This window comes from Rhinatrema bivittatum, chromosome 4 (genome assembly GCF_901001135.1).
Source record: "Rhinatrema bivittatum chromosome 4, aRhiBiv1.1, whole genome shotgun sequence".
Taxonomy (NCBI): Eukaryota; Metazoa; Chordata; class Amphibia; order Gymnophiona; family Rhinatrematidae; genus Rhinatrema; species Rhinatrema bivittatum.
In genome coordinates, this window is record NC_042618.1 from 373,000,085 (window position 1) to 373,023,351 (window position 23,267).

At 45.8% G+C, this 23,267-nt stretch overlaps 1 long non-coding RNA gene across 1 annotated transcript in view; it reads left to right on the forward strand.

Annotated features, from left to right (window-relative positions):
• The window catches only part of LOC115091047, a 93,638-nt gene extending 74,299 nt beyond the window's left edge, over nt 1–19,339 (forward strand). The window contains exons 2-4 of the long non-coding RNA XR_003856592.1: nt 8,494–8,575; nt 10,166–10,321; nt 18,680–19,339. This is a non-coding gene — a long non-coding RNA (uncharacterized LOC115091047). The remainder of the gene's footprint in view (nt 1–8,493; nt 8,576–10,165; nt 10,322–18,679) is intronic.
• The last annotated feature ends 3,928 nt before the right edge of the window (nt 19,340–23,267 follow it).

Below are 23,267 nucleotides of genomic sequence, written 5' to 3' on the forward strand. Positions count from 1 at the left end.
AAGTGAGGTAATCAAATTTGCAGATGATACAAAATTGTTCAGAGTAGTTAAATCACAAGCAGATTGTGATAAATTGCAGGAAGACCTTATGAGACTGGAAAATTGGGCATCGAAATGGCAGATGAAATTTAATGTGGATAAGTGCAAGGTGATGCATATAGGGAAAAATAACCCATGCTATATTTACACAATGTTAGGTTCCATATTAGGTGCTACTACCAAGAAAGAGATCTAGGCATCATAGTGGATAACATATTGAAATCGTCGGTTCAGTTTGCTGTGGCAGTCAAAAAAGCAAACAGAATGTGGGAATTATTAGGAAGGGAATGGTGAATAAAACAGAAAATGTCATAATGCCTCTGTATCGCTCCATGGAGAGACCGCACCTTGAATACTGTGTACAATTCTGGTCGCCGCATCTCAAGAAAGATATAATTGCGATGGAGAAGGTACAGAGAAGGGCTACCAAAATGATAAGGGGAATGGAACAACTCCCCTATGAGGAAAGACTAAAGAGGTTAGGACTTTTCAGCTTGGAGAAGAGACGGCTGAGGGGGGATATGATAGAGGTTTTTAAAATCATGAGAGGTCTAGAACGAGTAGATGTGAATCGGTTATTTAGTCTTTCAGATAATAGAAAGACTAGGGGACACTCCATGAAGTTAGCATGTGGCACATTTAAAACTAATCGGAGAAAATTCTTCTTCACTCAAAGCACAATTAAACTCTGGAATTTGTTGCCAGAGGACGTAGTTAGTTCAGTTAGTATAGCTGTGTTTAAAAAAGGATTGGATAAGTTCTTGGAGGAGAAGTCCATTACCTGCTATTGATTAAGTTGACTTAGAAAATAGCCACTGCTATTACTAGCAACGGTAACATGAAATAGACTTAGTTTTGGGGTATTTGCGAGGATCTTATGGCCTGGATTGGCCACTGTTGGAAACAGGATGCTGGGCCTGATGGACCCTTGGTCTGACCCAGTATGGCATGTTCTTATGTTCTTAACAGAGAGTAGGATTAAATGGTTGATTTTCTCAGTGGAAAAGGGTAAATAGTGGAGTGCCTCAGGGATCTGTACTTGGACTGGTGCTTTTCAATATATTTATAAATGATCTGGAAAGGAATACGATGAGTGAGGTAATCAAATTTGCAGATACAAAATTATTCAGAGTAGTTAAATCACAAGCAGATTGTGATAAATTGCAGGAGGACCGTGCAAGACTGGAAGATTGGATATCTAAATGGCAGATGAAATTTAATGTGGACAAGTGCAAGGTGATGTATATAGGGAAAAAAATAACCCATGCTGTAGTTACATGATGTTAGGTTCCATATTAGGAGCTACCACCCAGGAAAAAGATCTATGAGTCCTAGTAAATAATACATTGAAATTGTTGGCTCAGTGTGCTGCGGCTATCAAAAAAGCAAATGTAATGTTAGGAATTATTAGGAAGGGAATGGTGAATAAAATGGAAAATATCATAATGCCTCTGTATTGCTCCATGGTGAGACCACACCTTGAGTATTTTGTACAATTCTGGTCGCCGCATCTCAAAAAAAGATATAGTTGTGATGGAGAAGGTACAGAGAAGGGTGACCAAAATGATAAAAGGGATAGAATAGCTCCCCTATTTGGAAAGAATAAAGAGGTTAGGACTGTTCAGCTTGGAGAAGAGATGGCTGAGGGGGATTCGATAGAAGTCTTTAAAATCATGAGAGGTCTAGAATGGGTAAATGCGAATTGGTTATTTACTATTTCGGATAATAGATTCTATGAAGTTAGCAAGTAGCACATTTAAAACTAATTGCTCAATGCACAATTAAGCTCTGAAGTTTGTTGCTAGAGGATAATGGTTAGTGCAGTTAGTGTAGCTGGGTTTAAAAAAGATTTGGTTAAGTTCTTGGAGGAGAAGTCCAGTAACAGCTATTAATCAAGTTGACTTAGAGAATAGCTGTTACGCATGCCGTCCACGGCAGACCCGCAGCGCGGTCCCCTCACCTTTTCACACAGACTCCAGCTCCTGGTTCCTCCTCGCTAGCGGCGGTGGGCCGCGGGCTCTGACCTCGGGCCGCCGTCGGTGCCTCCAGCTCTTCCTTGGTCCCTAGTACTGCAGCTCAAGATGCCATTGCTTGTCGGGCCTCTCCGCTTGGCCTGCAGAGAGATGCCACTACCCATGACGCACCCCTCCCTAAGCACGCACACGTGCATCTCTAATCCTTATGAAAGGCCAGCGGTGGGAACCTGGCCGCGGCCCCGTATGATGACGTCAAACTCTGCAGTGTATTTAAGCTCAGGCCTCGCTCCATAGCATTGCCTTTGCAACAGGTCTCCTCGCTATCTGAGTACTCGTTGCTACTAAAGAATCTTCTCTAATCTTCTTACCTGACCTCCATTGTTCCCGGTTCCTGTCTTCTTCGTTCCTGCCCTGTCTATGTTGGACTGACTCTATGGATATCAACTTTGCTTTGTTTGACTACGCTACAGCCTGTCTCCAGACCCAGACCTCCGCTACACCTGACTATGCTACAGCCTGTCTCCAGACCCAGACCTCCACTACGCCTGACTACGCTACAGCCTGTCTCCAGACCCAGACCTTTGCTACGCCTGACTGTTACAGATCTGATAGTGGAACCACTTTACCTTATTCTGTGAGATGATCAGGGTTGTCCGAGAGGCAGTCTGGTCGGGGTAGGCAGCAGACAAGTGTTCCAAGGCAAACAGATCCAAAGGCAGGCAGCAAGGCAAGGCAGGTCCAAGAGGCAGTCTGGGTCGGGACAGGCAGCAGACAAAGTTCCAAAGCAAAGAGATCCGAAGGCAGGCAGCAAGACAAGGCAGGTCCGAGGAGCAATCTGGGTCAAGACAAACAGCAGACAAGAATGCAGGCAGGAACCACCGAAGCTTCAGTACAAGCAAGCCTATAGCCGAGGCGACGCTGTGCTGGAAAGCTCCCTTTTAAATACAGTATTTTTCCCGCACTACCGCAGGAACTTCTGGCCGGGCTGCTGACGACAAAAAGGGGGCGGAGTCATGCCACAAGGCACAAGGTGCCGCACCAAGCTGAACGATGCCGTCAAGCTGCATACCGTGGGAGCCTGCTGGAGCCTTGCTGAACGGTAACACACTGACTACTGCTATTGACTTCTTCGTGATCAGATCATTGCCTTGATTGACTAATGCTATTGACATCTCCGTGATCAGACCATTGCCTTGATTGACTTACGCTATTGACTTTCTCTGAGATCTGAACTCAGCATTGCTTGCCATGACCTCTGCTTTGCCGCTGGCGCTGATCCAAGCTTGTCATTGACACCTCCTACAGCCTACTCCCTGGACATGGACTTATTAGGTTCCGGCCTATCTTTGTTCGAGTGCCCCAGCAATCCCAGTTCCATTGGCGCCCGAGTTCCAGTACCGAACCCAGTCCAGGATAGGACTATGCCACCTAGCGTCTGCTGCCTCTGAGCTGAACCAACCTTTCTCGTTAACCAACCTCGAGGCCCACCTAAGTCCTGCCGGCCCTGGCACCCAAAGGCTCAACCCGCGGGGAACGAGGGCTGGTATATGTGAAGCTCCAGCAGCCTCTACCTTCAGCCCACTCCACCTGCCGACAGTGGGGACTCGTAGGTCTTCACCTATGGGTTACGTCAACCCCACCTCGGTCCAAGGGTCCACCTCCAATACAACAATAGCCACTTCTATTACTGGCATCAGTAACTTGGGTTATACTTATGGTTTGGGTACTTGCCAGGTATTTGTAGTCTGGATTGGCCACTATTGGAAACAGGATGCTGGGCTTGATGGACCCTTGGTTTGACCCAGTATGGAAATTTCTTATATTCTTAACCATATTCATAAAAAAAATAAACATTTAAAAGCAGCGTATGAATAGAACATTGAATGATTAAAAATATATAACATTGTTTTGTTGCACCCCTGCCCACAGTCCCGCGGACAGGGCCTTACCTCCGCGACTCGGTGCCACTGCTGACGCTGTTCTTCGCGGCAGTGGGAGGCCACCAACGAAGCCTGTCCCTCGCAGCTCAGGGCCGCTGCTGTCTTTGCGGCTGGAGCCGCTGTCAATCAGGCCTCATGCAGCCTAGAGGCCGCCGTTGTTGTTTCGGGCCTGCCTGCCCTCGGAAGCCGCCCTCGAGATTCTACGTGGCTGGGTGCCGCCTTCGGCCTGCTCTTTGGCCCAACAGGGATGCTGCTGATGCCGCCTGCCTCTGGGCCCTCCTCCTGTGCGGCTGGAACACCACCGTCACAGTCTGCTTCTTCTTGCTCTGGCCACTGTCCAAGGTCCTGTAGCTGCTTCTGGCCTTCCCTTAGGCACGCGGCCACACCTCTTCCTTCTTTGGAAAGGGCCAGTGACAGGAAGTGGTCACGGCCCCTCCGACATCCAGTCTCCGCCTTCTTCCTTTGTCTGCCCTATAAAAGGGGCTTTGCTTCATTCCTCCGTGGTCTTCACATCTCCTCAGATGCTCCTGAAGACGTCTCTTCAGAACCTGATGTCTGTTCCAGTCCGGATGTCCGTGAGTCCAGATCCTGATGTTCATTCCAAGTCCGGATGTCCGTGTGTCCAGATCCTGATGTCTGTTCCAAGTCCAGATGTCCGTGAGTCCAGATCCTGATGTCTGTTTCAAGATGTTCCATTCGAAGTCCTGCAGTCGGTTTCAAGTCCTGCAGTGCGTTCCAAGTCCTGCAGTCCGTTCCAAGATGTTCCTAGATCCAAGATGCTCCTAGTTCCAAGATGCTCCTAGTTCCAAGATGTCTGTGAGTCCTTGTCCAGTGATGTCCTTTGTTCCCTTCCTGATGTTGTCCCGGTCCTGATGCTCCAGGTCCTGAAGAACCCATTCCTCCGGAGATTCCCTGTTTTTAAGTCTGAGGTTCGGTCCTCAAGTGCCAAGTGCCAAGTTTTATCTCCTTGTATCCTGTCCCCGAGGTGTTGCTTCGCTCCTGTGCTATGAGACTCCCGAGCTTGCCCTGCTCCCCTCGTGGTCCGCGATCAGCCTCCCGGCTGTGTAGGGCACATAGGGGACAGTGTGGTCCGCGACCAACCCCACGTGCTGTGTAGGGCACCTGAGGGTCTTGCTCATCCCCACCTGTCTCTTGTTCTTCATCTGAGTCTTCAGTGTGGTCCGCGACCAGCCCCATGTGCTGTGTAGGGCGCCTGAGGGACTCGCCTTCCTCATCTTAGTCTGCGTCCCAAGTCTGTGTCCCAAGTCTGCGTTCCAATTCCAAGTCTTCATCTCCTCATTTCTTCCGTTCCAAGTCTTCATCTCCTCGTCCCTTCAGTTCCAAGCCTACGTTCCTAGTCTATGTTCCCATTCTGAGTCTACGTTCCGAGTCTACGTTCCAAGTCTACGTACCCCTCAAGAGTCCCAAGCTCTACGACGTACTCCTCAAGAGTCCCAAGCTCCATGTCAGACTCTTCAGTCTCCAGTTCCTAGTCCTTGGCCGAGTCTTGTCTTCCTAGATCAGTCCAGCTCTGCTCCAGTGCCGCCCATTCCCGCACACACACCTCACCACGGGTGCGACTCATGTCCCGACCTGAGCCGCCCTGTGGCCCAAGGGTTCCGCTCTCCCATGTGCTAAGTGATATGTGCCGAGCCCGCACCATTGGCCCCTGAAGGCTGCGCTCACTACAGTTTTTTGTTTTAATTTTCCAATCAATAAAACATTTCAAAACAGCAGACGCATCAAGACCCAATAATTAAAACTAAGGCTAAAAAAAAATCCCTTGCTCTTCATACCTGGGAACTTTAAATTCCAGTCACCCGCAGATTGTCATGGATTAGTCAGGGATAGGAGGTATGCACAAACTTTCTCCTCTCTCTTATATATATACACTTTCTCCTCTCTCTTATATATATACACTTTCTAACATATATGCTCATTCTCAGACAAACTCCCTTATATTTTCTCTTACATACATGCTGACTGGCTCAAAAACTCTGGCTCACACACATGCTCACTGTTTTAAATAATTCTCTTGCTCATACAAATGCTCATTGGCGTGCTCGTTCATTCTCACTCACATACATGTTAATTGGCTCACTCACTCTTGCTCACATATGCTCTGGAAAATGCAGTAAGCCTGACTAGTAATTAAAATAACAAGTTTTTTGTAATATTTCCCAAGCATCAAATATTTCAAACAGCAAACATGAAATAACACCCCAAAATTTAAATTAATAGGGTTAACGATTTTCCAGCTCTCCATACCTGGGATCTTTTGATTTCCAGTCATCCACAGATTGTTGTGGATTAGGGGAGGTGGCCTCACAATTTTTAATTCTCTCCCTCCCCCACACACATGCTGTCACACACATATATGCTGTCACATGCACAGACTCTTTCACTATCTCTCTCTCTCTCACACACACACACACACACAGTCTCAGGCTCTCACAGACATATACAGGCACTCTCACTCTCATACATACGCAGTCTCTCACACATACACAGGCTCTGTCACACTTTCATATACATGTAGGCTCTCTTGCCCACACACACACACACACACACACACACATGTAGGCTGTCTCATAGATACATGCAGGCTCTCTCTCATACACACACATACACACATATAGTTTTCAGGTAGCGCTGCTCCTCAATGCTGGAAGGGAGGTGGAAGAAGGCCACTGCTATCCGTGACTCCTGCAAGGTGGGGGGGGGGGGGAGGGCCTCAGCTGTTGCCATGCAGGCCTCGCTTCGGCTCGCAGAATGATAGGCATGCAGGCCTCTCTTCGGGCTGCAGCAGGATGGGCTCTGCCGCGGCCATGCAGGCCTCTCTTCGGGCCACGGCAGGATGGGCTCTGTGCGGTTCCGCAGTTTTTCTTCGGGCAGGAAGAACCACATGATCGGAATAACCGGGCCACTTGGGTATGCCTGATCCCTCGATAGGCCAATCCTCCCCTGTTTAGAAGATACTGTAGAAATGAATTCTCATGCATTCTGGGAAGGAGATGTGGGCCTTAGAAGAAGAACATTGGCACTTTTGAGCATTCTGAACATTAGATCTGCCCATTTGTGCGAAGTGCGAGAACGAGCACTCTCAATGGCGGGTCCCATGGTATGGAATAAAATGCCAATGGACTTAAGATTGCAGCAGGACAAGAAGCAATTTAGGAAAGAATTAAAAACATGGTTATTCCGACAAGCATTTACAGATGAACAATAGAGAACAATGGTATCTGAAGGCATTCTTTTAGCCTTTGAGCAGGATCTTATTTTGTTTTTATCTGTTTTACTTTGATTTTATTTGATCTTTTATGATATATTTTTGTCCTTCTTAACTTTGTAAATTTTTTAGTTTTATAGTCATACCCTTTTATAGTTTTAAACTTACTGGTATATTTATAGTTATAAGAAATTGTATTTATGTTTTTTATCTTATTATTTGAAACTGTGAACCGTAGAGATGGACTTTGTCTATACAACGGTATATAAAATTGTCTAAATAAATAAATAAATAATAACTATGCTATCATCTGGATAGTAAAGACAGAAGAACTGGGAAGTAAGAAATGCATTCTATTCATCTGGAGAAAGGTATGCAATATGGGACTTTATGGTGTATTATATTAACTGAGTTGCATCTGCTTGCATCCTGAAATTTGGGAGGAAGCTTCTACACTACCTTTTCACTTGGCAAGGATCAAGACTGAAAAAAAAGATGCTTTAGGAGTTACAAAGTCATAGATTTATCTAAATGAAAATAAAATAAACAACAAACATAAATTGGATTGTAAATAATCATTTTCATTATTCCACCAACAATTGTCAGTAAAGTTATATTGGAAATCACAATCATCTTCAAGCGTGATTCTTACTGCTGTATGCGAAGACTATCTTAACAGTGCTCAGGGCCATGAACAGAGGTCTTTCACCTCCAACAGGGAATCTTGGAACTCAGAGAAAGGCTTTAGCAAGTGTATAAGAAGTTTGGATATCTTAAACCCATGGAATTAAGGATCTCAGTCCAGGGATTACATGTATGCAACTAGGAAAAGCATTTCTGATCTGACAGTGTGACATTCTGCAGTACCAATGCTGCATACTTTGGTAGTTTTGAATATATATCAGTCATAAATTTTTTTTTCTTTGAATGTTGGGTTTGTATTCATTTATATTCCTGCTAGGATGTATTATACTGTCAAGTGGGGTATTGGAAATAAAATTGGGCAGATCCAGATTTTGTCACTCACCATTCCTTCTTTACCAAAGATTGCGGAGCCTGCTTCAGCTGCGGCACATTTCTTAGGACACCACTAAACCTTTTGAAACTTGTGCAGTGTAGTTCCCTCTATCTGGTCAACTGCTGCTTTTAAAACTGAAAATATTTTTATTGTATATCTCAATTTGCATACCACCAATGAAACAGTCGCTGTACATCCTAGTTTGTTTTCAAAGTCATAAAAAAATGTGATATAAACATTTATAGAATGTGTCGCAAAGCTTGATTTACTTGTGCTTTTTCATATGCTTAGAAATCTTCTTTGGACTGAAGTAATTCATAGGTTACATATAAAGTGGAAATATGCAGATTTCATTCCTCAGGGTACAGAATGGGTATGTAAATCTTAATAACATGATCCATATTTTATTCTGTATGTGAAGAGGTATAATTTGCTTGCCATGTTTAACTTTGTTAGCTGGGACGTCTAATAAAAAAATTATAATCTTCAAAAAAATGAGGCCTCAATAAAATTCTTCACTGTTGCTGGTAATGGTGAGAAGCTAAATCAGAAAGTAGAATTTAGGCTGTGAGAGCTACGCACGGCATGCCCTGCAACCCTTTTTTTTTTGTGAAGAACAGGCTGGTCGGAGTGCCAGGCTGCCCAGGATAATGTGGGTACCAGGCCTGACCTCGGGTGGTTGTAGAGGGTGTGTTAGGGTCTAGTGTAACCATTAGGGTAAGTGGCAGAAAATTCATAATATTGCAAGGAGGGATTTGGTGGGCTGATTAGCTGGGGGGGAGGGGGGTGCTTGTGCTCATGGGAAAGGGAGGAGTTTGAGGGTAGACACCATGCAAATGATGGTTTTAAGCACTTGCCTTGTCTGTCTGGCGGCAAGTTGCATGCATTGTTGGTGCTCAGAATGTTGCAGAGTCTGGGGGACAGCGATGCTCTGTCCAGTTTGGATGGTCTGGTGGAGTTGGGGCTTGAGTCGGAGGAGACGAGGATGGTCGGCGATGGTGGCTCTGGCGATGAGGGATTCTTGGAGAGAGCAGTGATGACTGAGGGACCCGAGACTGGCAAGCAAGAGCAGGATTGCATTTTGATGTCTGCAGCGCTGGCACTGGTGAGCGTCTTTGGCGGGGGAGCTGCTGGTGGGGGCTCGAGTCAGAATCATGGGGTCGTTGTGAGAGGTTTGGAGCCTGAATGCGCCACAGTGGGGCTGGGCATCAGCTCTGCTGCGTAGCAGGGAGTGTGTTTCCAGACCCCGATTCCTTGGGCTTCCTGGGGCACTCAGGGGAGGAGGAGGAATCACAGTTTGAAGGCGTCGCTTTGGCGGGGTAAGTTGGGGTTGACTGGGCCCGTAGCTGCTGAGATGCTGCAGTATGCATGGGCGGGCAGTGCGCAGGGTGGCATACAGACAGCTCTGGGAGGGGGAACGAACATTGACGTAGTGTTGTTAGTGAGATTGGGTGGTGCAGCTGGTCATAGTGTTGGGGGGATACCGGCAGGTTTTGCTGGGTCTCAGGCAGGGGCTGGTGAGACAGTGTTTGACATTTGGGGGGGGGGGTGTTATGGGCATTGGAGATTCCTGTTTAGGAGGGTGGCTGCAGGATTTGGGGCAGGTGTTCCAGCAGTGGACAGTTTTCAGCGGGGAGTCATGTGTGGAGGAGTTCAGCAGTTCATGGGCAATTTTGAGGGAGGGCTGCCCTCATGGTCGGGGGTAGGTTATCCCAGTAGGCTTTACACTGTAGGTGGGGGCCAATGAGGATTTTACCCAGGGCAGAGTTGGTGTGGGCTAGAGGGGGCAGCAGATTTTTGGGCAGCCCAGCCATCCATGAGAGAATACGGTGATTGGCGTTCAGTGGCAAGCATGTTCCCTGGAGCAGCTGGTTGGGTGCTGGGGTCTTGTGCTATGGGAAGTAGGGGTTGTGGTTCCGGGTTTGTTCCTTATGCTGCTGCACCTTCTATTCTTCCTTCGCAGGGTCCAGTGTCTAAATGGGCGCCCAATGGGGCTGGCACTTCTCGTCAGGAGGAATGAAGGTGCAATCCTGTGTTGGCAGAACTTGTCTCTTCTCGTCAATTGTCGCACAGCAGCAGGAGTCAGGAGCCAGTGGTGATGCGACAGGTTGAGTTGGAGGTAGGGCAACAGGATGAGACAAGGGTGAAGGTTGCACCGGGAGAGGGCAGTAATGCGGGGCAAACAGTATCAGATCCTTTGGGCGGGATGCCTGCTGGTGGAGATGTTGGAGATGGAAGGTAGATTGGTCTTGAAGTTAAAGGGGACGAGGTTCTAAAAATAAGTCTAAGTGTAGGAGAAGGCAGGCTGTCTAGTTCTACTGGTTCATCGTCATCTTCCTCTTTTTCTTCTTCTTCTTCATCTAGTACAGGTTCTTGGGTGAGGTCCCAGGTTACAACGGGTGGGGTGGATAGGAAGACATCACAACCAAAGCTCATGCTTTGGTTGTGATGTCTGAGTTTTAGGAGGGAGTGTTGCTTTCTATGTGAAATAACATGGAGACGGAAATATATTTACATATTTAGGTTGCTTGAGGGCCATAGAGGTCACATAAAGGAGAGAAAAAAGAAAAAGACAAGGAGCAATTTCAGGGGTCGCAGAAGCAGCTCCCATGTATGATTTTGAACTGGATTTGGTGTTTCCTTAGGCTGGTGAGTATGGTTGGGCATTATGACATTTTGCAATATGGGCCCTTATTGGCCTATGTGGATGTGATATTGGTGGCTAGTAAGGATTATGAGGGTTTGGCATGGCTCAATTATGATAAACACTTCTGTAATAAAATAGAAGAAAATAAATTTATGTCTTGGGGCACCCATGATGTTGGGCTGTGGCTCACAAAAATGACTAATTGTTATGCCCGTAGGTCGCAGACAGCTGCGACCACTAATGCTCACTTCTTTCTTTGCTGCCTTGACATCATTGGGGAAAGTGGCGGCCTCTGCCAGCTACCGCCAACCTTCCTGGCGTTCCCGGGACAGCTTGGGTGCTGCCGACTGCCATCTTGCCTTCGGGATCACTTAGGTGCGCTCATGCGCACAGGCCAGTCATAAGCACGTCATGGCAGGAACCTCGGGGGCATCCCCTCCGAATGACCTCTTCATTCTGCTATCCTTAAGCTGGCTGGCCCTGCCTATTGACGAGTTAGCAAGGAGTTTCTTCGTTGCTGAATCCGTTTCACTCTTACGGACTTCCTGTTCTAGTTTCTGCACGCCAGCATGAGACACTCTGGGTAGCCGCTCCTTGGCCCTTCCTTGTCTGGCTATCCGCTCCTCGGAGGGCCTTCTGCTTTGGTCTGCTGTCTGTTCCCATTCCCCGGGACCTCTCCTGGAACTACCACTCTGTGAGTACCTTGACTCCATGGACCACTACTATACCGGCCTTATTGTGGGATCCTCTCTGGTGTTCCCCATGCCTCAGGCCGCTACCATGTCATCTCTAATTGAGGAACCACTCCGGTGTACCCTGCGCTGCAGGCCACTATAGCATCATCGCTACAGAACCCTCACCCGTATTCCCGTACCTCAGGCCACTACCATACCATTTCTGAGTGAGGAATCCCTCGGTGTACCCTGCGCTGCAGGCCACTACTGCATCACCACTACTGAGAGGCTTATTTGGCGTACCCCGCTCTGTGGGCCATTACTGGATCTCCACATCTGAGGTATTCCCTCTGCATGTACCCCTCTGCTCAGACCTTGTTACTTTTCCTGCACCCCCTGCTCCGCGGGCTGTGCCTTTCTACCTCTTTAATAAAGACTCTATTCCACAGCTGTGTCTGACATCTGCTGAGACCGTGCCTCCCGATGGTGAGGCTCACAGGGCTCCTCCCTGTGGGAGGTACCATCTCTCACCTCAGCCCAGGGCCCACAAACCTACAAGTCATAACACTAATAAAGCTGTTGATGCGTCGATGTCTAATACAGGTGGTGGTGCGGGGGGTGGGGTTTGAGCATGTGGCCCTTTTGGGGTGCGGCTGTACCTAGTGGCATGGCAAAGGGGGGGGGGGGGAGGTTTGCATTTTCGGATGTCTGCTGGCAGCTCATTAGATCTGTGTTCAACTTCCAGGATTGCAAATTCAAACATTTGTGTTCCAATTATGGGGCAAATCATTCCACAAGTAAGTGCCCTAAATGCACAGGTGGGGGAAACTTCAGGGGATGTTGCAGCCTGAAGTTCTTCCAAATGAGTTGATGTGCAGGGCCCCGACACCTATTAGAGTTGTGGCAGTGGTACCGTGGTTGCAGTCTTATTCTCAGGCTGATGTCGCAGGTATTCTCTTTAGCGGGTTTTCTCTAGGTTTTCGTATTCTGTACACAGGTTCAATATGTGGGGGCGGAGGGGGGAATTGTTCATCAGTAACTAAAATGAGTAGTGTGGCACAAAGGAAATTACAGGCTGAGTTGGACTTTGGTAGGATGGTTGGTCCTTTCGCAGTACCTCCTTTTCGTAGGATGATTTGTCCCCTTTGGCTGTTTTCCGAAAAAGGAACCTGGTAAATTTAGAGTGATCCACAACTTGTTGTTTCCTGACAGAAGCTCTGTGAATGATTTTATTCCCAGGGAGCTCTGCACGGTGCAGTATTCATCATTTGACTCTGCAGTGCAGCTAGTGCGGTGTTGTGGGCCGATGTTGGGGGGACATCACATTAAGCATGAGTGGTGCTGGGATTGGGGTGATGGTCTTTTCTGAAGAGATGGCGTGCATTGTCTTTTATTGGGCAAGATTTGCTGATTAATACATTTCAGAAGGCCTTGGAGAGTATCCTGCTTTAGGAATCAGGGCCGCATCTTTGGGGATCCCGGGACAGATTCATCTGTCTGTGTCTGTGGCAGGTTGCCCGGGCCCAGTTAAGCTTTCTGTGGCTCACTTTGGGTTTGCTGACTTGATGGTATGGTCTGGACGGGAAACTCCTGGGTTGGAGCAACTGGGTGCAGTTGTTCCAGGGACGGCTCCTTGCTGGACTGGGCAGGGATTGTACCATCGGGTGCCTTGGAGCTGCCAGTAACCTGCAGGCTGGGTGGCCTGGGGGGCGTTCATTTTGCTGGGGTGGGGCAGATGAACACTGGGGCTGGTTATTTGGCTGGGCTTATTGATGTTTTGGTTTATTAAAGCTGCAGCCTATTTGACTCTCAAGCAGGTATCTGTGTATTTATTGATGTTGAGTTATTATAAAGTGGTGGATATAGGGAGAGGTTTTGGGCCTGGTTACCCATGTTATGTGAGGGTCGGGCTGGTCGGAGTGCCAGGCTGCCCAGGATAATGTAGGTACCAGGCCTGACCTCGGGTAGATCGGGGGTGGGGTGGTTGTAGAGGGTCTAGCATAGCCGTTAGGGTAAGTGGCAGTAAATTCATATATTGAAAGGAGAGATTTGGCTAGGGGGGCGCTTGTGCTCATGGGAAAGGGAGGAGTTTGGGGGCAGACGGCGTGCAAGTGACAGTTTTAGTTACTTGCCTTGTCTGTCTGGTGGTGAACTGCATCCCTCCCACCCTTAATTGTTTCTCTTATAGTGTGGTTTGGGTTGTCACAGCTGGAGTAGGTGTGTTCAGGTTGTCTGAGCCTAATTAAGCCTTTCTGTGGTTCACTTTGGGAGTTTGGTTTATTAAACCTGCGGCCTATTTGATTCCCAAGCAGGTGTCCATGTATTTATTGGCATTGAGTCGATATTGTAAAGGGGCGGATGCAGGGAGAGGTCTTGGTCCTGGTTACCCATGTTATCCCACAATTGAAGTAAAAACACATCCAGTTAGTGGCACAACGAAATAATAACTATCTTTCCAGAAAGTGAAATGATGCCTCTAATGTTCAGACTATGCAATGGGCTCCATCACAGCAAGTTGTCACCTTCACTCCTCTACCTCTGATCATTACAAGCCTCCCTAATGGAATTCGGATGTTACAGCAGACATCGTGAATTGTATCAAAATGATCTGGCATCCAGTGAATGAGAGGAGCATTAGCACTGCATAATAACTTTGCAATAGCCTTTATTGTTCCATAATTACTGCTGTGCATCACACTGTGGTTTTCAGAGACCACGACACACACAAACTGTAACACCATTACAGCTAGCAGCATAGCTTCCAACCTCCTCCCCTAGGACTGCAGCAAACTTGTGGGTTGTAGATCCAAAACAGAATGTGCACATTTTAAGTCATATATTACATTATGACATTTCATGCATTAAGATGAGATGAGGCTGGTACCTCTTTCTAGATAAATAGCACCATGCACATAGATGTGAGAGAAGAGTGGAATGAGCAGTTCTGTAAGAAAACTGTGCAAGCAGGAATACACATTTAGTAAGAAACCTGCTGCTTCCATATCTTAACTTAATAAACACCTACACATTTTCATGTATAAGTGCTTTCTAAGTATAAATTATTAATTTAGCAAAGGAAAAATTCCCTGCACAGCCCTGAGTGGAATGGTTGAACAGTTTAACTGTTGCACAGGGCAGCACTGCACATGAATTCAAGGCCCCAGTCAATCAGCTGAACAATCTGATTGGCTACATGGTCCTGGTGCTTTTATAAGGATGCAGGACAACAATTATTCATTTTGTTTTGCAGTCCATCATGATGTAGACCTTAGAGTTCATCCTAACATAACAATAGTTTCCAATTAATTCTTCTACTCTAATAATAAACTTGCTAGTGTCAATGTGTATTATCTGTTGTTTTTTGGTCTGCTCATGTGGAATGCTGAGTGACGCTTCAACATTGCAGACTGAAGATATATGACAAGGTTGAAAGGTGACATAACTGTAAGGGTAAAAAGGTTCTGTTGGGTCTTCACATGGCAGCCTGTTGGATGAAAGAGAAGAGTGCTGAATCCTGAGCCACTGAGGTTGGTGCTGGTAAATCCACATTATGCAAGACCTAGTAGTAAGCTTGATGCAAGCCTCATGAGTTCCACCCCGAGGAACTGGATTGGACTTGGGCTTGAAAAGAGATCTTTGGGAAAAATACTTTGTTTCTAGCAACTTGAGGGATGCTTAACTGTGCTGCGTAGAACCCAGATAAAGAGATTCATGGCCCTTGAAGTTAAGTAGAAATGAAGTAATAGTAAATTACGGTGCTTTGTAAAAATATAGCATACGTTAAAATGAAATGAATTAACCAAGTGATATACACAGGAAAGCGAAACAATAAAAACATAAATCCAGAAGGAAATGACACACCATAAAATACATAATTTTTCCCATGCACACTGCTATGAAACAGTACACAGGTTATCATCACCGTCAAAGATTCCAACATAAACACACTCCTTCAGGACATGGAGCAAAGACAATCCACTGTCCCTAATAACAAGTCCATAAAGTTCAGGACAAAATCAGTTCACAGTGTTCACAGCAGGTCCAGTTCCAAGTTCGGGGTATTCAAGTTCACTTCCGCATATATAAGTTAACGTATCAAATAGTGTGCAATAAAGCACCTTAGCTCACACTAAAATGGCATAACAGAAAATTAAATTTCTTGTTTTTGTTCTTGTTGTTTCAGATGGGAAATTACTGAATAATAAAACTTTGATGTTTTCATGTCATTTTAAAATGACTGCACAATCCTACCTTTTCTGCCCTGTTTAAGAATAAACTCTGTATTATATCACAACTCTCTCTTTTGAGTTTAAATAACTTAGGCCAGTGGTTCTAAACCTTTTTTCTGTCGGGACACACCTGACAGATGGTTCTCACATGCGTGACACACTGACCCATGATCGTCACAGGGCTAGATGTAAAAGTACAGTTTGATCCACGGGAACCCCCCTGACCCACAATAATGGATGTAAAGCAGAATTATGACATTCCCCATACAATTCACCCTACAAAAAAGATATTCTGGTTCTGGTGTCATCTCAGTAACAGCAACTCAAACTCCTTCTACTTCCAGGCTCAATAGCCCTACTTATGAAAAGACAGCAGTTTACCACCAATGCATATCCTCTTGAGAAAACACAACAAATAAGACTGATAAAACTCTTACATGCTAGTAAAATATCTCATCTCGGTAACAGACACAGAACCGACCTAACATACTCCCAGGATCTGTAGTAATGCACATAAACTAATCCGCACACAGTTACACCTGTATTATGGAATACACTCAAACAGGAGCAACCCTATCTATGAAATGACAACACTATAAATATTAAATCAGGCCCTAAAAACCAATACACCTCTTATTAGGTTATTAGGAAAACAGAGCTAGCAAGCAGCTATAGATCCCCACACAGAAATAATTGTAAAACTATACTAATAAGCAGAATAAATGTTTCTAAATAGCTATGAACAGAATAACATCCAACAATTAAAAACTCATAAAAACTATTAAAAATTCTCCAAACACCAATAAAATATTTAAAAAAAAGCAGACACATCACATAATAAATAATTAAAATGGCAGTCAATCAAGAAAAATAAACTTAAAAAGCCACCTTTACTTACCCCCCCTCCAGCAGCTCTCCTACTCCTCTTCCATGCAGGCCATAGCACACAGCAGAAGCAGCAGTAGAGGCTAAGCTCTATACTCATGGTCCTCTTTCTTAATGCACATGTCTCTCACACACACACCCCATACCAGTCATGCCCCCATGACCAGTTTCTGTCTCTCACACACCAATCATCTCCCAAACAGTCTTTGACACACACACACCAGTCACCTTCCTGAACAGTTTCTCTCATGCCATACACACACACAGGCTTCCCACTCCCGTGTTCTACTTACATATACGGGCTTCTCACTCTCATAATCACTTTCTCTGTCTCACACACACTCACCAGTCTCTCACTCCCATGCTTGTTCTCTCCACATGCACAGGCTTCTCATTCCCATAATCACTTTCTTTCTCTCTCTCACACACACACACACACACACACCAGTCACCTGATCTCTCTCATGCATACACACACAGGCTTCCCACTTCCATGTTCTGTCTTACATATACAGGCTTCTCCCTCCCATGCTGTGTCTCACACACACCCAGGTTCTCACTCCCATCCTCACTCTCTTCACATGCACAGGCTTCTCATTCCCATAATCACTTTCTCTCTGTTACACACACATACATACACACACACACACCAGTCTCTCTCTCATTTCCATGCTCGCTCTCCACTGCACAGGCTTCTCATTTACTGAATCACATTCTTTCTCTCATATTCACACACACCAGTCTCTTTCTCTCATACACACCGTCACCTTACCAACCAGTCTCTCGCTCTCATGCATGCACACACATACAGGCTTCCCACTCCCACGCTCTCTCTCTCACATAATCAGGCTTCTCCCTCCCATGCTGTGTCTCACACACACTCAGATTTCTCACTCCCATGCTCACTCTCTTCACATGCACAGGCTTCTCATTCCCATAATCACTTTCTCTGTTACACACACACACCAGTCTCTCTCTCATTTCCATGCTCGCTCTCCACGTGCACAGGCTTCTCATTCCCTGAATCACATTCTTTCTCTTACATTCACACACACCAGTCTCTTTCTCTCACACACACACCGTCACCTTACCAACCAGTCTCTCTCTCTCATGCTTGCACACACACACAGACTTCCCACTCCAATGCGCTCTCACATAATCAGGCTTCTCACTCCCATGCTTTCTTTCATACACATCCCCCCCCCCCCCCAACAGCAGGCTTCTTACGCCCATGCTTTCTCACATACCCAGATTTCTCACTTCAATGCTTTTTCTCTCTCTCACACACATCAGTCACCTCCCTGACTAATGTCTCACACTCTCACATACACATCAGTCATCTCCTTGAGCAGTCACTTTCATTGTCTCTCACATATACACACACACAACAGCTCTCTGACCAGTTTCACTTCCTATTCCGGGTCACGGGGGGTGGTGGAGCAGGTGCAGGAAGAAGAAAAGGCCCAGCCACAAGTGCCACAGCTTTTTTTAGCACTGCTGCTGTTCCCACTGGGCTTGAACGTGTTGATAGCCCAGTGGCAACGGCAGCAGGGAAGAAAGAGCAGCGGGAGAGACCCCGAGGATGCGACACAGCAGCCGGTGCTTGGCGACACACTAGGGTGTCGCGACACACCGGTTGAGAACCGCTGACTTAGGCTATGAACCTGATAATAATGCTCTCTAAAGGGGAATACATGTTTATATTAAAGCTCTGGAATTCATTGCCAGAGGATGCAGTTAAGGAAGTTACAGTACTTGGGTTTAAAAAACGATTTGGTTAAGTTACTGGAGGAGAAGTCCATAAACTGCTAATAATCAAAAGGGAATAGCCACTGCTTGTTGGCCAGCATTAGCAGCATGGGATCTATTTAATGTTTGGGTACTTGCCAGGTACTTGTGACTTGGATTGGCCACTGTTGGAAACAGGATTGATTGTCCCTTGGTCTGACCCAGTCTGGCAACTTCTTATGTTCTTGTGACTATTTTCTCTATAATCTGGGACTTGGCATGTACTAGGAAAACTCTTGTTCCTTCTCTGGCAGGTTTTCAAGCCCCTGTGCTGCTTTGCAGGGAACCTGGCACTCTCTCACAGCAGAAGGTTAGAGTGCACAGCATCTGGAAGAAAGCCCTAAGAAGAGATTTAGAGCAATTTGATTCTGAGTGCTTAATCCTGGGAATTTCTTAAGTATCTTGAATGAACCCCAAATGGAACAAATCTGAACATCACAGGTACTGAGGTTCTATTGGTGAAAAATTCCAGCTTCAGTGGAACACAAAACTCAGCCTCGGGATGCTTTTTTGGGGAGCTGACTTGTACTTAGCTAGTGCATTTTTTTTCTCTGCAGTTACAGAACATTTTTAAAAAAGATAATTGTTAACAAACAAGCCAGGCAGATCCAATGGGCAAGTCAGGCTATAGAACCCTAACACAGATAGAAAAGTCTGATTTTTTTTAAAGTGACCCACTTTACACCAGACTGTGTTAATAGGATCACAAAATGAAAAAACAAAATTGGGGTATTCTTTTCTGTATTTTTTTTAACTCTGGAAAGCATAGGATTCTGTCAAAAACACATACTCAGATTGAAAGCAGTCCTAGCAAGACCGGTAAATTGATTATTTTGAAGAATCTCTTGGCTCTACTGATTATATTCATAGGTTTTTCTGTTCATTGTCTTAGATCTGATGTTTGTGCATTTTATTAGAATAAATGTTATTGAAATGCACCTTTTATTATGGTCACACCATATTTTTTAAAATAAATCTTTCCTGGCTCCACACTTAAAAGACTGTTGTAAAAACATGCGTTATGGGGGTCATTTTGAATAACTCACATTTTGCAATGCATATGGGCCTTTTTTGCCTGCCTTCATTAGAGTCATTCTTCAAAGGGAAACATCGTGTCTTGTTCCACTATGAGAATTAACAACTGTGAAGTAAATGCGCTAAAAGTTGCTGTATGCCTTGCACCTGCTATTTATACGGAGGGCCAGGAGAGGGCAAAAAAGCACACTTTCTTTTAAAAATGTACTTGATGAGGCAAAGGTTGGTCGATGCCATTATAGAAAGTGACCTTGACCGGCCCAGGGCTAGGGGGTGCTTTCAGCCACCACTAGATTACCAGGGAGATTTATTTAGTTAAGTAGGATCCAGGGTGACGGGGGGGGGGAGGTCTGGGAGCCCCCTTAGACCACCAGAGTGTTTGGTCCATGTAAAGGGGGAGGAGCTTAGGGGGGCCCCACTAGAAACAAGGGATTATGGTGTATGTTGGGTGGGGCAAAGAGGGCTTGCCACTGGGGGGAGGGGTTATTTTTGATATGGTGGTCTTTAATTATAGCAGAGGAATTTTAATCAAAGGGGAGGGGTTTGAGAAGGTTGAGACATCATTGCATGATTATCTTTTGGATTTTTTTTAAGTTTTAGGACCTGTTGGGCTGCTTGTAGAGGAGGCAGGGGAGTGGTCAAGGGTCTCGCTTGACCTCCAGTCAAGTCGGGTGGTAGGAGGGGTTTCAGGCCACATGACCCTTTAAAACGATAGTGGCCCCATGCAAAGGGGGCTCCCATTGTACAATTTTATGGAATTTGCCACATTATTTTTTATCATGGAGTTTTTCCATGATAAAAAAATAACACAGCAATACCTCTGCAATATATTCCCAGGGAAAGGTGAAATATTACGGGACCACCCTCCTGTGATTTTTCACCTCTCCAGCAGTAAAATATCACAGTATAGTAAATCTTCCCCTTAGATTGTAAGCTTTCTTGGGATAGGGAAACATCTATAGTACATGACTGTAATCCACTTTGAAATGCCTAAAAAGTGGAATATAAATTCATAAATAAGTGCTGTGTATCACCGTATTGAAGGTGCCCAGTTTAATCACTGAGTTGTGTCCTTCCACTGCCAGGGTTGGCTACGGCTGGGGATACTGTGAAGATAGCATTCCTAACCCCCAGAGGGAGGGAGTCATGGCCATTGCTTAAGGGCAAAACCTGGTGGCCAGAGTCAGGGTCCATAATTGCATGGCCCTCAGCCCAGGACTGTCACAGCAATGACCAGACTAGGTATGTTGGGAGCAGGGGAAATATAAAATTGGGAAAAATCTCTGGGTAATGGTGTATGAAGGCTCGTGGCACCAGATGCCAGCCCTGGTTTCAATTGAGCTGGAAGTATGAAGTAGCAGGAAGAAACTTCCAGGTAAAAAAACCCAAACAAAACAATCTGTAAACCTAATGTTTTCAGGAATTACATATAAATCTCCACCTTCAGCTGAAATATTTATTTATTTATTTGTTACATTTGTATTCTGCTATATCCAAATGCTATTGATCTGTGCAGCTTACAGCTTAAAAAACATATATAATCATTATTGTAGGGAGATATCTCATGTTTACCCCTGAAGCACTGAATATGAATCATAATACTGATAGGCCCCAAGCACTGACACAGCAAGAGAAAGAATTTACCCAAGTGAACTTTAAAACTGCACAGTCTCAGTGGAAAATGAAGAACTTTTGTCATGTTACATTGAAGGATACCTTTTCTAGATGTGCCTTTTGCATGTTCCTGTATCAACAGGAGCAAAGCAGACAGAGATCCAATGACTTAAGCCCATAAGCAGGAATCATGGATGAGCCAAGGCAAGTGCAGAGGTCACAAAGACCCCCACCCTTGGGATAGGCAGTCAGAGATGGAGAAAAACGCTCACACTAGCAGACAGCTTGGCATACAGACATGGCAGTTCTCCCCTTGAAGAAACGGAGAGGGGAAAGAAGACCTGCAACATGGCAGGAACCCCCCTCCCCCCCCCCCCCAAAGTAATGGGGAGGGAGGAAAAGACCTGCAATGCAGCAAAATACCCTCCACCCACCATGTGGTTATGCATCATATTATGCATATTCATCAGCTGGGAAGTATAAGACAGGGGCAAAGCGAAGAAAGGAGGCTGATGCGAAGGACCCCCTGAAGGAGGAAAAGGAGAAAAAGAGCACAAAACCTGGGAGAAAACCCAGAGAGCGAATCCTGAGAAAGCGAGACCCTCTGCTGAAGCATCCCTGAAACGAAAGGGGAGCCAGAAGCAGACCAGCACTCCTTGCTATCAGGAAGGGAGAAGACTAGGTGTAGCTCAGAGTCCGGATGGAGTAGGAACCTGCTCAGGTGTGGAGAATGACACAGAGTCTGAGATGATGAAGTGCAAGAGCAAGCCCAGACAGCTGGCCAGTACCAGAGCCAGAAGCAACTCTCCTTCTGAGACTGCCTGCTCGCTCTGCCAGTATCAAGCCCAAGAAGCAAGCCTCTCCCCTGCCCACATTCTCCAGCTGGGGCCTGCTTCAGAGGTGAAGAGAGGTGTCGCCTGAAGTTGGGAATCAGGGGTAAATAAGTTAGCCCTAAGTATTAATTATATTAAGAAGGCTAAGGTTTATAGCATGTCTGTCACCACCCATGGTACAGAACTTTCTTTAGGGAAAACTGGTATTTAGTGGCCAGGATGTTAGAGACAGAAATTGTTATTTTCTAAATGCTATATCCTGCCAAATCTGACAAATAAAAGTCTATTTCTGAGGTAAATATATGTTGTCTTTTCCTGACAGGATCACAAGTAAGGTGGGAGGGCAGCTGGCAGTGTCTTGTAGCAGACAGATCCTTGCACCTCTAAACTTGCTTACAGTCTCATATCAGAAACCAACATCAAAACATACAAATATAAAAAATTAAGAAACGTTTATATAAGCTTCTTTAAAATATATGACTTAAAAATTTTTCTAAAAAACTTCAGCCCCTCCATTTTCCTCAATTCATTAGAAATGGTATTCTACATCTTTGGTCCTCGTATAGAAAAAGCTCTGTTTTGCATTTCCTGATATTTATAATCCCCAAAACTTGGTTCCATAAAAATATTTTGCTTTGCCTCTGGACCCAGCTGCTGCTTCTCAGACTGGTCAGGGCTGAGGACTCTGTGGAAGTGGCATTCACAACTTCTCAGGGAATCTCAGCAATATGTATTTATTTATTTTTATATATCATCATTCAATTAGTATATCTTTTTTTTTGTAATTGGTGTGCTATGAATATGCAGTCGTGCTGGTGCACCCGAGTGGTAGTGAGAGAGAACCTTGTTGGCCGCAAGCCCAATGCAGGAGGAGGGGATCACAGTGACAGCCTGCCCTGCCTCAGGTTAGTTGCAGGCTTCCGTGCATGAGGTGCGGGCCCCCGTATTAACTCTGGGACCAAGGACCCCCTTACCGGCCTGATCTGTCTTGGATCTGTGTATCCGTAAGAGGAAGCATGGTGAGTTGGACCTTGAATTTAAAGATCCACGCGTCATCGGCCTGTGCCCGGTGTTCCCCACCGCCGAAGTCATTGGAGGTGGCCGACTCCCCTGATGACATCACCTGCATGCCATGAATATGCCCAAGCAGCAGTGAGGGAGAGCCTTGTTGGCTGCAGGTCCAACGTGGGAGGAGAGGATCACAGCGACAGCCTGCCCTGTCCCAGGTTAGTCACGGGCTTCTGTACACGAAGCGCAGGCCCATGTATTTTTGCACAATTACATCATGGAACTACAGCAAGGGTTATTTTTCCCTATATGCAACACCTTGCACTTGTCCACATTAAATTTCATCTTCCAT